This window comes from Artemia franciscana, chromosome 19 (assembly GCF_032884065.1).
Source record: "Artemia franciscana chromosome 19, ASM3288406v1, whole genome shotgun sequence".
NCBI lineage: Eukaryota > Metazoa > Arthropoda > Branchiopoda > Anostraca > Artemiidae > Artemia > Artemia franciscana.
Genome location: NC_088881.1, coordinates 4,981,921 through 4,995,056, shown reverse-complemented (window position 1 = coordinate 4,995,056; position 13,136 = coordinate 4,981,921). Strand labels below are relative to the sequence as shown.

Here is a 13,136-nt window from a genome sequence, read left to right as displayed (position 1 = left end):
CGCAAATACAATGGTTGGCTTACAAAGTTACGTTAAAGTGGTGCCAGTTAAATAAAAGCATACTTTTGAATGTGACACTATAAGAAACTTATCTCTCTGACCTTCTATGCTATCAGCTTATAGAAAATGATTGTTTAAGGTATTGGGTGACAAATATATATTGTATGGGGAAAACTATATACTATCAAGATTCATACAAGAATCCTATATCCCACCCCCTGCAGAAGTTTGAAAATCATGCTAAAACATTCAGCAACTGTAAATAATTACTAAAATAAAACTTTGCGTTTTTCGATAATCGAATTCTCTGACAACTAAACCCCACAAAATTTTCACTTCAATCTTCCCAGTCATCAAAAAACTGTTGTAGTTGTGGGAATTGAGTGGTCTGAAAATCCTTGTCCTTATTTTAGAACTCTCAGAATTTAATTAAGATTTTTGCAGAGGTAGTGCCAACTTTCAAAAATAAAGTACATGCGTGACGAAAGTGACGAATGCGTGACGATGCAAGTGCGTTGTGCGATACACAATTCGTGACGAAAGTGTATCAAGCATGGCAGATACTGTACCAAGCGTGGTAGAACTCTGCAGTGCATGTGGCCTTCTGAGATGTTTTCCAGGTGGTGGAGAGTGGGAACACCTTGCTTTTGTTTCCTTTAAGATTCGTACTTCCTGTGGAAGATGGGATTTTGTGACAAGTCTACAGGTTTGTCTTACACGGAAGGAACAAAATGCTTATAGTTTACTGCTTGATTCATTAGTTCTCCGTCTACCCATTCAGCCAGTCGAAGTTGTGACTTTTTCTTATTGAGTGTGACCTAAACTTGATTCAAAATAGAAGACAATTATCCTATTTTTTCATGTTTTCAACCTTTTCTTTCGATCTAAAACAGAACACAGGAGCAAAGTTCAAAAACATAACTTAGTGGATGAATAAAGCTAAACACGAATGATAAAATAACTGTCGCCTTACATTGAAACCTCAAACCAAGAATGTATCCAGGACTTTTTTTCGGGGGGGGGGAAACTTTAAAAACACATCTAAAATTTGTTTGTATTCATTTTATTTACTTTTTACGAGTCAAAAAATATTTCAGGGAGGGAGGGGGGTTCAAAATACGGCCTTGTTTTAAACCCACGGCAGAAAAATAACGTACCGTAGAAAAATAAAATACGAAAAACTTGCACTAAGGATATATTCTTATATTCTCTAAAATATATTCTTTAAAACCCAGCGTTTTAAAGAATATATTATATACATTGGTTTTACTGCTCTACAAGAAAGTTTTAGAAGACGTTATAAATAATCAATCTGGAGACTTATAAGTTTTTTTTTAATAATCAGAATAAGAAATTTAAACAATCAAAGGCATCATCATATATCCCCAGGTTCTATGGCTGGGAGCGCAGAACCCAACTTAGCCCTTAGATTTCTTGTGTGCCTTCAGAGGCACCCAGGGCATCAAGAAGGAGCTGTCAATCTTCCCGCAGGTTTTCTGCTGCCAGTATATCCTTTCACTGAAGCGGGATTGATGTGTTTAGGTTTTGCTGATCTGTGTGTTTCGTTCCTTCAGTCTGTCCATCTATTACACTATCTTCTATAAGAAAAAAAGGAAAAAAACTAAAAAAATAAATAAAATAAAACTAAAAAAAGGGAACAAAAACCAAGGCAAAAGTAAAAATAAACTAAAAAAAATAAAAAAAAATAAAAAAAATAAAAGAAACTGAAAAAGTATCTTCTATAAAAACTAAAAAAAGAAAAATCTAAAACAAAACTAAACATAAACTAAAAATAAATAAAAACAAACTAAAAGAAAAAACTAAAAAAGTATCTTCTATAAAAAAAAGGAAAAAAACTGAAAAATAAAACAAAAAGAAAACAAAAAGGAAAAAAAACTAAAAAAAACTAAAAAGAAAAATAAAAAACTAAAAAAACTAAAAAAAAACAACTAAAAAGTAAAATAAATTAAAACAAGAAAAAAAAAAACTAAAACAAAAATCAAAAAAAGTATCTTCTATAAAAAAAAAGGAACAAAAACTGAAAAAAAAGTAAACTAAAAAAAAGAAAAAACTAAAGAAAAAACTAAAAAAATCATAAAAAAGAAAATAAATTAAAAATAGAAGAAACTAAAAACAAAGAAAGTTAAAAAAAAGACAAAAGCTGAAGAAATAGAAAAAAAAAAAAAAAAAAAAACAAAAAAAAAAAAAAAAAAAAAAGAAAACTAAAAAAAAAATATTAAAAAAAAAAAAAATAATGAAAAATAAAAACTAAACTCAATGACAATCATTAAAAAAAAAAACTAAAAATAGGTTTCAATTCTTTTTAATTTTCTGTACCACTCTTATTTTAATCAAGTATTCAATAATACAATCTGTATTAACAGTTACCGCAGTACATTGGCATTGATGCTCTCTTTCGAATTCGAAGAATGTGACAAGCGACACCAAGCATGTGAGCGAGTAAAAATGAAAATGATATTAAATTATATTAAAATGTTTAAAGAGTAAAAAACTGGTAATTGCAAAAATACCAGTGAATGTAAGAAATTCCTTTTTCTCTGCTTTGATTTAACTAGCGTGACGAGTCAGCTCTTTCAGTCTCATGAAAGCTATGATGGGAAGAGTTAGGTTAGATCAGGTTGGATTAGGAACTGTTAAACTTGGTTATAAGTATCAGAAATGGATCAAAAACCTAACCTAAGATAGCCCAACCAAACCTAATCTAACCTAACTTAATCTATCATCATCAAACCTGGGATTCAACTGAAAAAGTTGACTGGCAACCCTGATTAAACCAAGGAGAAAAAAAATATTTCGGACATTCACAAGAGAATGTCGACAATTACTAATCCACGGACATTCATGAAAACATATATATAATCTTAACCTGAATGAACAAAGCAACTTAATAAAAGACAATAATGCCAAAGAAAAAGCCAATAAAAGCAATAATGCCAACAAAAGACAATAATAAGAGACAATAAAACAATAATGCACGAATATTTTTTTTAAGTATCTTTTTCACCAGCCAGCTTCGCTCAAGTCCCTCCCAGATCATTGATAGTAAAAAGATTACCTATTGTGGGAGTTCAAGTTAGAACCTATCTTGCCATCGAATACTACAGCTAAAAATTACTGATTATGCATAAGTGAAGTAAATTTGGGTATTACATAGGTAAATCACCAATTTTTTATTCTAGGTGAAAGTTTTACTAATAAAAATAATTGAATAAGGGTAATGAAAGGGACGGATTTTGGGAAAATTCTAAAAATGGAGTGATTCCTGAACCTCGGACTGAATCATGGAGTGAATTTTCATGTAGGTTTGTGATCGATTGTGCTTACTTATTTGTGGCTTTGATTTAAAGCAATTTCGTTTGTTGTTACTGTATTCACGGCCCTTGTAGGCCTTTTACAAATAAGCTGATGGGTTTATTTGTTAGAATTTCAAAGATACAGCCATTCAACTGTGAGGAGCAAAACCAGATGCAGTGCACCACCTCCGTACTACTTTTTACAAAAGCACTTATCATTTTCAATCCCTACAAGCTGCATAGTACCTACCCCCTCTCCCTCAAACAGAAAGTGATGTTCTCTTGGCCCAGAAAACGATTCCTGAAACTTTCGAGCTAACAGACCTAAAGGCGAGCATGCACCCTTTTAAGCTATAAAACCTACCAATTGGTAATCTATAGCAAATTCACCACTTGTCCCTGTGCTAAGGATGGTTTTTTTATCCCTGGAGCTGCTTCTACCTACAGAAGTACCAAGTAAAACAATTAAAAGAAGCTTTAGGAAAAACACACAAAATGCTTTCAAAATCGCAAGCATAGTGCGAAAAAATTGGAACTATCCTTCTCTTTTGTTACATATCCTTCTCTTTTGTCTCTTTTTATCCTTCTTGTTCTCTTTTTATCTTGTTCTCTTTTTATCCTTCTCTTTTGTTACATAAAATTGGTTTCAATCGATTTGTGTTCAGTTTTGTAAACACAGAACACCAGTTTTATAATCAGATAAATCCCCAAATTGCTACGATATCTGACAGATACCGGTTATCATTTTTCTTCTTTTTTTTCTTTTTTTTAATGCAGTTTATGACAACAAGCTACTAATCAGACACATTAGAATGTTTTTTTCACCTTTGGAAGCATTAGGATTCGCATTTTTGTATAAAAATGCTGGTGAAAATCGTCAACAATATGCAAAAACGGTGTGGTTTTTCTGCAACACTCAGTATGTTGAAACCTGTTTGGCAAGGACACGATTTACATGGGTTTTTTTTCCTACAGGTATAAAAAAAAACTCAAGACAATGGTATATAACTGCAAATTGTGGATCAGTAGAAAATAGACCAATGGCCTTAGAAAACAGTAGCCTATTCTGTTATCTGGCTAGTTTGCCTGATTGGGTGGTTTCTTGTGCTTGGGAATTATAAATGAACTCTTAAAAAGAATCACATCAGCGGTGAGTGCATAATTTTTTCTTCTGACAATGAATCTCTGCTAACAGGGCACCGATTCTTGACAAATACACCAGGTCCAGCACGCATCCCAGACCAAGCACCAAGGCCGTTGCCTAAAAATATGGTTTTCTCTTTTTGCTCTTCTGCTTCTGGGGGTCCAATCATCAGCTGCTCAGCTATTCTACTCCAGCAGCTGGGACAAGGCCACACATGATCATAAAGGTCGCCGATGTCTGGTCGATAGGTTCCATTTTGGAAGAACCAAGGCTTTTCTGAAATAAATTAGTCAATAACAAAATATAAGAAATCTAAAGCGTATTACTTTACTTTGAATGAATTGACAGGGTTAGATGCACTACTAGAAATTGGCTCCGGTACTTCAAGAGACAGTATCTTACAGAACATGCATTTTCGCATGTGAAAAATGAGTTTCAAGGATTTTTACTTTATGTTTCTGCATTTTTTGCATAATTTTTTTTATTCTTTTAAATATTTTAAAATTCATGTTTTAGTTTCTTAGATGTTGCATTTCCTAGACAGTATATCTTTTCAGAACTACTTTTAAGACTAATTAAAAAAAAAAAATAGAAAAAGAAGCTTTTTAAAAGAAAAAGTAGATGTAATATTAAACTTCAGATCAGCGGAAATAAAAACCTATAGATAATTGAAACTCTAAATGACCAGAAGTTACTATTAAAGAATAAATGAAACCCAAAATACAAAGAACCTAACTAAACAATCATAGAAAACAAACGTACAGCAGGTGTTATGATGTATTTATTCATTTATATTAGTAGCCGTTTTATTTTTATTTGCTATGATTGCTTATTTAATGTTTGCTCGTTTTTGGCTTCATTTATTTTTAATACTGGTTGCTTTGAGTTGGAATTGTTACGATTTCAATTCTGCTGATCTAAAGTTTAATGTAATCTTTATTTATTTATTTTTTTTGAAAACCTTAATATTGGAAAGGTTCATTATTTTAAAATAATTTTGAAATTTTGGTTCGTTAGTATCTAAGCAACAATATCAAAGTAACAAGGTATGAAAGTAAAGAAAATATCAAAGTGAACTAATTATTAAAGAAAAGAAGCATTAAAGCAACAATAAGCACTTACAGCCCATGCCCCAGGTCTGTTGGGGGGTTTATGAATCCCCTGATTTTAAGCTATTTTACTTTAGGGATTATTTTGAGCAAAATGACTATCTCAATATTTCGAATAGAAGCATCTGAACAAAAAAAAGCATGACAGACGAGGGGGGAGGGGGAATGCAGGCTACCCTCCGATAACTTTGACTCTCAAAGAGGGAACTTTTTCTTTCAATTGCCAATCAAATGTGTTTCTTTCCAAGTTTACATAACAATATGTAAGGTTATTCAGTAAACAACCTTACATATTAACAATAGGCAATTCGCATAACTTATAGCCCTTGTTCCAGGTGTTGGGAGGGTTTGGATATTTGAGACATAATTATTTTATCTTTAGACTAATTTGAACTTAATGGTTATCTCACAATTTTGGACGGGTTCCTTTAAGGGAGAAGTCTGCAAGGGATGGGAGAGGCTGGTTGTCCTCCCCTCACTTTTGACTCTTAGATAAGAAACTAAAATATCGAACTTTGAATCAAATAAACCTCCTCTAAAGTTTTTAAGACTGTCCCTTCCATAAGATTTTAGAGAAACAAATACAACGTAGAGACAATAGGGAAATTTTTTTCAAGACAATGGAAATTATTTATGTAGATATTTCGGCCCTATGTCCAAGGGCCGTCTTCAGCACAATACAAGAATAAGAGAGAAACTATATATATATATATAAAAGAACTTACATCAAATTGTGAGAATTAAAACTGAATAGTTAAAAACACTTATTAAAACATTTTTTAAAAATAGCCCTAGCATCCTTACTTCAGCGAAGTTCAACCAGGACTGGCGAAAAGAATGAAATGAAGAAATATAAACTCATTCAAACTAAAGAGAATAAAATGATTAGATGCAATTTCTTAAAGCTAATCTTGCTTGTTTAGTAGCCTGTCTCAAAGGCCTTTTCGTAGTTGGTTCAGTACTATTATAAATTGGTTTAGTAAAATATTTTGTTAGATCATTTTTAATTAAATTTGAGTATAAAGAATTTAGTGAGTATTCCCCCAAGTCCCTGTTCAAAGAAATATTTTTATTTATTTTGAGATTAATTTCAATTGATTCTCGAACCACCTGTTTTATTCCCAAATCATTACTAATGAGTGAAGAGTTTTCAAAAAGTATCATGTGGGACGGATTATTAAATATATGCCAACCTACAGAAGAATCAAAGGAGTTGTTGGAACCATTTGAAATTAAGGCCTTGTCTATGTCATTTTTATGCTGTTGTAACCTTTTGTCTAGATTCTGATGGGTCCTGCCGACATAGTATTTTCCGCAATCACAGGGTATTTGATAGACCCCTCTTTGGCAAGTAACTGGAGTCTTATCTTTACCCGAATTTAAGAAATTGATGATTTTAAAATTATTAGTAAAAACTACGTACAGATTATTTTTTGTGCAAATATTTTTTAATTTTGTTGTAATCTTTGGGATATACGGAAGATAGACAATATTTGTGGGCTTATCAGTAGCCTCACATTGTGAAGTACCTTCTTCGATTTTACAAGAATGTCTTTTTATTCTACGGCTAATTATTTTATTTACAAAAGGAATGGGGTATCCATTACCAAAAAGAATATCTCTGATCAAATTTATTTCTGCATTTATATATGAATTGGAGCAAATATTTAGGGCACGATCAATGAGGGAAGTTACAACTGCTCTTTTAACTTGTGGGGGGTGATTTGAATTAAAGTGAAGATATCTATTGTTTTGTGTTGGCTTTCGATATATAGTAAAATCCAGTTCATCAGCATTACGAATAATTAATACATCTAAAAACGGTAGTTTATTTTCAATTTCAACTTCAAGGGTGAACTGCAAATTTCGGTCATAAGTGTTAAGATGATCTAAGAAGCCCCGAAGTTCAGCTTCCCCATAATTCCAAAATGAAATTACGTCATCCATATAACGACCCCAATAGACATGTTTTAGAAAATAAGAATTCAATGCCCAATTCTCAAGATTCTCGACGTAAATATTTGCTAGTAGCCCGGATAAAGGTGCCCCCATGGGTAACCCATTTTTTTGCTGATAAAAAGAATCGCGAAATTGAAAATACATGGAAAACTTATTACAAATTTTAACAAGAGTCATTAAAACTTCACAATCAATTCCTGTCACTAAAGTCTCGATCAAGTGGTAATTTTCTTCTATTTTGTTTTTTAATAATTCCTCTGAAATAGTTACATCTATATTTGTATACATGGAAACAATGTCGAAACTACTAACTATTGTGTTTTCTGAAATACTTGTGTTGCTAAGTTTTTTAACCAAATCTGCCGAGTTATGAATATAGGAATTCTGAGAATACAATAAAGGTTTGAAAGCTGCACAAAGCCATTTTCCAATATTGGCAGCGGGAGCTTTAGTACAAGCTACAATAGGTCTTAAGGGAATACCCTGTTTATGTATTTTTGGTAAACCGTAGAGTTTAGGACAGAAACTACCACGGGGAAAAAATTTATTATACAGTTGTGGGGTGATTTTACCATTTTGTTTTAGCTGCTTTAATTCATTTATAATATTATTAGTGAACTGATCAGTAGGATCATGAGTTATTGTTTGATATGTAATTGTGTCATTTAAATGCGAAAGAATTTTGTTGTCATAGTCTGTTGTATTCATGACAACAAGTGAATTACTTTTGTCTGCTTTAGTTATTATAATAGAAGGATCTTTTCGGAGATTAGATAGTATTTTTTTTTTTTTTTTTTTATGTCATGCAAATTTTCTGGTGTGGAATTGGTAGGAGGCTTAAACTTTTTTTGGCTATTATAGAGGATATTTATTAGACCAGATCTAACTTCATCCGGGTTAGAGACAGAAGGATAGTGTTTATGCAAAGCGGACTCTAGAGAGGAAACTATATCTGCCACAGGAACCTGTTTCGGTAGAAAAGAACATTTTGGACCTTTTTCTAGTGTTTCGATTTCCTGGGGTTCCAAAGAGAGGTTAACGATAGCAGGCCCAGGAGTGAATCTTGGAGAATAAATACGGTTTCTCATCAAAGATTCATTTCGTAAGCCTTCTAATTTTTTATAGAGGCGTTCCTTGGACAAGCAAAAATCGTGGCTAAACAAATTCCTTTCTAATCTAACAACTTGAGCAAAATCAATGGTGGACAGGTTTTCCAGCAAAAAAGTTTCCAACGATTTTCTCTCTGAAGAAATAATATGTCGTTTCTGTTTTTTGTCCTTAATAATATGGACTAGGGTTTTTAACTGTAGTGTATGGGCAAATTGCGCTTCTTTTCGGGTATTTAAATGTAATTTATATCTTAAAGACTTGGGAATAAGGTTTTCATTTCTACAGGATTCTAAAAATTTTTGTTGATTGATAATATTAGCATGTTTTTTACCTAGACTAATAAAATAAAAGATATCATAGGTCAACTACTCCCCATAAGCTAGACGAAAATAGCGACGAAGACCACACTGCCTTTCCATAACAAACAAATACAACGTAGAGACAATAGGGAAAATTTTTTCAAGACAATGGAAATTATTTATGTAGATATTTCGGCCCTATGTCCAAGGGCCGTCTTCAGCACAATACAAGAATAAGAGAGAAACTATATATATATATAAAAGAACTTACATCAAATTGTGAGAATTAAAACTGAATAGTTAAAAACACTTATCAAAACATTTTTTAAAGTTCTTTTATATATATATATAGTTTCTCTCTTATTCTTGTATTGTGCTGAAGACGGCCCTTGGACATAGGGCCGAAATATCTACATAAATAATTTCCATTGTCTTGAAAAAATTTTCCCTATTGTCTCTACGTTGTATTTGTTTGTTATGGAAAGGCAGTGTGGTCTTCGTCGCTATTTTCGTCAAGATTTTAGAGGTTAAAGAGAGGCAGCTAGCATAACTTAAAGCCCTTGACCCGGGGTCAGGGGGGGGGGGGAATAACTCTAGAGCCATAGCCTTTGAACTATTTGAAACAGAATAGCATTATCAAAATTTTGATTGGATCCATTTGAGTAAATGGGTGAAAAGAGGACTGGCTACCCTCAGATCAAATTTGAATCCCAGCAGAAAACTAAATTTTTGAATTCCCCATCAGATGAGCCTCATGACAAGTTTATACAATTAACACTTCCATAGCAAGAGCTAAGAGCTCATATAGCACTTGTGACGAAGCCGGAAGAACCAAGAGCCAAGAGCTCATATGGTATGAGCACTAGCAAAATTCCAAGAATCACTAGATTGATTTAAAAGGAAACTCATTGGCTTAATGCCGGTCGGGATTTAAAATAAGAGCTCTGTGTCACGAGGCCCTTCTAAATATAAAATTCATTAAGATCTGATAAACCGCTTGTAAGTTAGAAATACCTCATTTTTTCTAATTTTACCTATTTCTTTAGCCCCCCTCCAGATGATCAAATCGGGTAAAACAACCTTATCAAGTCAATGTGTGCAGCTCCCTGATAGGCTTACCAATTTTCACCGTCCTAGCACGTCCAGAAGCACCAAACTCGCCAAAGCACTGAGCCCAACCTCCTAACTCCCCCAAGGAGAGTGAATCAAGTACGGTTACGTCAATAGCATATCTACGGCATTTGTTTATTCTACCCCCCAAGTTTCATGCCGATTTCTCCACTCTAAACGTTTTCCAAGATTTCCGGTATCCCCCTCAAACGCCCCCCCCCCAATGTCAACAAATCTGGTCAGGATTTCAAATAAGGACTCTGAGACATGAGTACCTTCTACATGTCAAATTTCATTTTCATCTGACCACTGCTTCGTAAGTTAAAAATACCTATTTTTCTAATATTTCAGAATTACCCCCCCACAATTTACCCAAATAGAGTGGATCCTTTCCGGTTATGTCAATCATGTATCTAGGACTTCTGCTTATTTTTCCCACCAATTTTCATCCCGATGACTCCACTCTAAGCGTTTTTCAAGATTTTGGGCTCCCCTCCCCAGCTCCCCCACATGTCACTGGATCAAGTCGGAATTTAAAATAACAGCTCTGAGACATGATATCCTTCTAAAAGTGAAATTTCATTAAGATCCTATCACCTGTTCATAAGTTAAAAATGCCTCATTTTTTCTATTCCCCCCCCAACTCCCCCAAACAGATCGGATCCGCTTTGGTTGTCTCAATCACGTTTCTATGACTTGTGCTTATTTTTACAACCAGGTTTCATCCCGATCCCACCACTCTAAACGTTTTTCAAGATTTTAGATTCCCCCCCAACTACCCCCAGTATCACCGGATCTGTTCAGGATTTAAAATAAGAGCTCTGATACACGATATCCTTCCAAACATCAAATTTCATTAAGATCCAATCTCCCGTTTGTAAGTTACAAATACCTCATTTTTTCCTAATTTTTCCAATTTAACCGTCCCCCCACTCCTCCCCAGATGGTCAAATCGGGAAAACGACAGTTTCTAGTTTAATCTTGTCTGATTCCTGATACGCCTGATAAATTTCATCGTCCTAGCCTACCTAAAAGTGCTTAAAGTAGCAAAACCAGGACAGATAGACAGAGAGACCGACTGACCGACCGACAGAATTTGCAATTGCTATATGTCACTTGGTAGATACCAAGTGCCATAAAAACCATATATGCCACCTCGAATAGTGGCATTGTTATATGTTCTTTGGACTCTTTTAAACGAAAGGGCTATCTCCAAATATCAATCGAATGCGTTTGGAGAAAAGAAGTTTTGAGGGGAGGGGCTAGTTGCCTTGTCACTTTTGAATTTTTAAAAGAAGAGATCTTAATTTCCAATAAAATAAGCGCTCCAAACTTTATACAACTACCACTTCCATAAGAAAGAGCTGAAATTAAAACAGAAATGTGAAAAGTTGAAATTATAAAATATAAAGTATTAGGAAAGCTGACTAGGAGTCCCGTCTTAAAAAGCTTCTGAAAGGCAGTCAAAGGAAGGGTCCTCAAAAACCGCTTGAAATGGATTCGGAAGGGGAGGGGAGTATCTTGCAGGACTAGAAAAATCAGGCTTATGACTTTCAAAATGATAAAATGTCCGTATACCCAAGACTGAGGATAACACTCTTAAAAAAGATAAAAATAAGGAATAAAAAAGCTTAAATTAAAAGTTAAAATATTAAAAGTAGGGATTAAATAATATTCTAAGAAAGAGCAACTGGACTTCTGGATTAAAAGCCCCCTAAAATTGAGTAAGGGGAATGCCCCTTACACAGGGGGCACAATGAGGATACTTATCGATGCTCGCTGAGTGAAAATAAAATAAAATTTTAAATTTTCTTCAAACCCAAGCTTGAAAGATATCCTGAGTTTCCGGCTTGAAGTGAGGGAGGTTTATTTACAGAAAAACAAAATAAGAAGAGATCCAAATTAGTGCGTGTGTTTGGGGGGGGGGACTAAAATAAGAGAATGAGTAAAAGATCTAGAATTGGTCCTTAAAGATCTGCTATCTCTCTATGCATCAGCATTTAGAAATGGTTGTCTCTCTACGATATTGTGGAACATTTTTTTTTTAAGTCAATTGTTTCGACCCATTAGATTTCTCTCTGATGGACTACCTCTCTAATACGTCGAGATTACCAAGAAGGCCAAGCTGGGGAGTCAGGATCTAATGGGGTCGTAAAATTCGGGGAAGACGACCTCAGAAAGGGATTGGAAATTGTGGATTTGTCAAAACGCAAGGGATTTATTCTCCCCTTTCTTAAAACTCGTATTGCCTGCACATTTAAGGTGGAAGGAGTATGAAATTTTACTCTCTCTCTGAAGATGATCGCGAATGAGCGCTTTTGAACCGAATCAATTTTGCCGCTAAGTTCACTTGAAAGATGCGAATGCCAGACCGGAAATTCATACTCCAATGAATACTCCAAGGCCAATCCATACTCCAAAGCCTGAAAAATGATGAATAAACACGGAGAGAATACGTTTTAGGAAAGTACATTTTTTTTAAGTTTTAAAAATGATAGTAAAACATTTGCCCGTTTAACAATATTTGAAACATGCATGTCCCGCTTAAGATTTTTTGAAATTGTGACACCATGGAGTTAAACATGTTTCACTAAGATTCTGGGTGGGATAGGGTTTAGGAAAAAAAGGAGTGGATTTTAAGAGGTTTATCGTCATTATATTTGGTTTAGTGGAGTTTAGTTTCATATTTAAATTCTTAGCTTCATCCAGGACGTGGGTTAGGTTTAATACTCCTGTGACAAACTTCAAGGATCGGCTAGTCATGCACACATTTTCACTCTTGGGATAATTCCTTACCAACATCAATAATCATAACTAGAAATGAGAGTAGTCCCGATATTTTCCTTGAGAAACTCCACAGTAAACAGGGAAGGGGTTATAGAAGATCTTTTCCTATTTTACAGCTTGAGATCTATTTGAAAGAAATGATCTAATAATATATTTACTAAGAGAGGATCAAGTTCAAAGCTAACCAGTAGTAAACAAAGTAAGGTGGTGTGGTAAACCAGGCCAAAAGCTTTTCGAAAATCTACTAATACATGGGATAATCAAGGATTTGGTTTCTAAATGTTGATATCGACAGTATGTACTA

General features: G+C 33.9%; 1 long non-coding RNA gene across 1 annotated transcript; it reads right to left on the bottom strand.

Moving 5' to 3' along the window:
* Positions 1-1,277: 1,277 nt before the first annotated feature.
* On the bottom strand, positions 1,278-6,381 carry LOC136039189 (uncharacterized). The gene is made up of 3 exons (XR_010620390.1): positions 6,293-6,381; positions 4,458-4,734; positions 1,278-1,598 (listed from the first exon to the last, which is right to left on the bottom strand). It is a non-coding gene; the product is annotated as an uncharacterized LOC136039189 (long non-coding RNA).
* Positions 6,382-13,136: the final 6,755 nt, after the last annotated feature.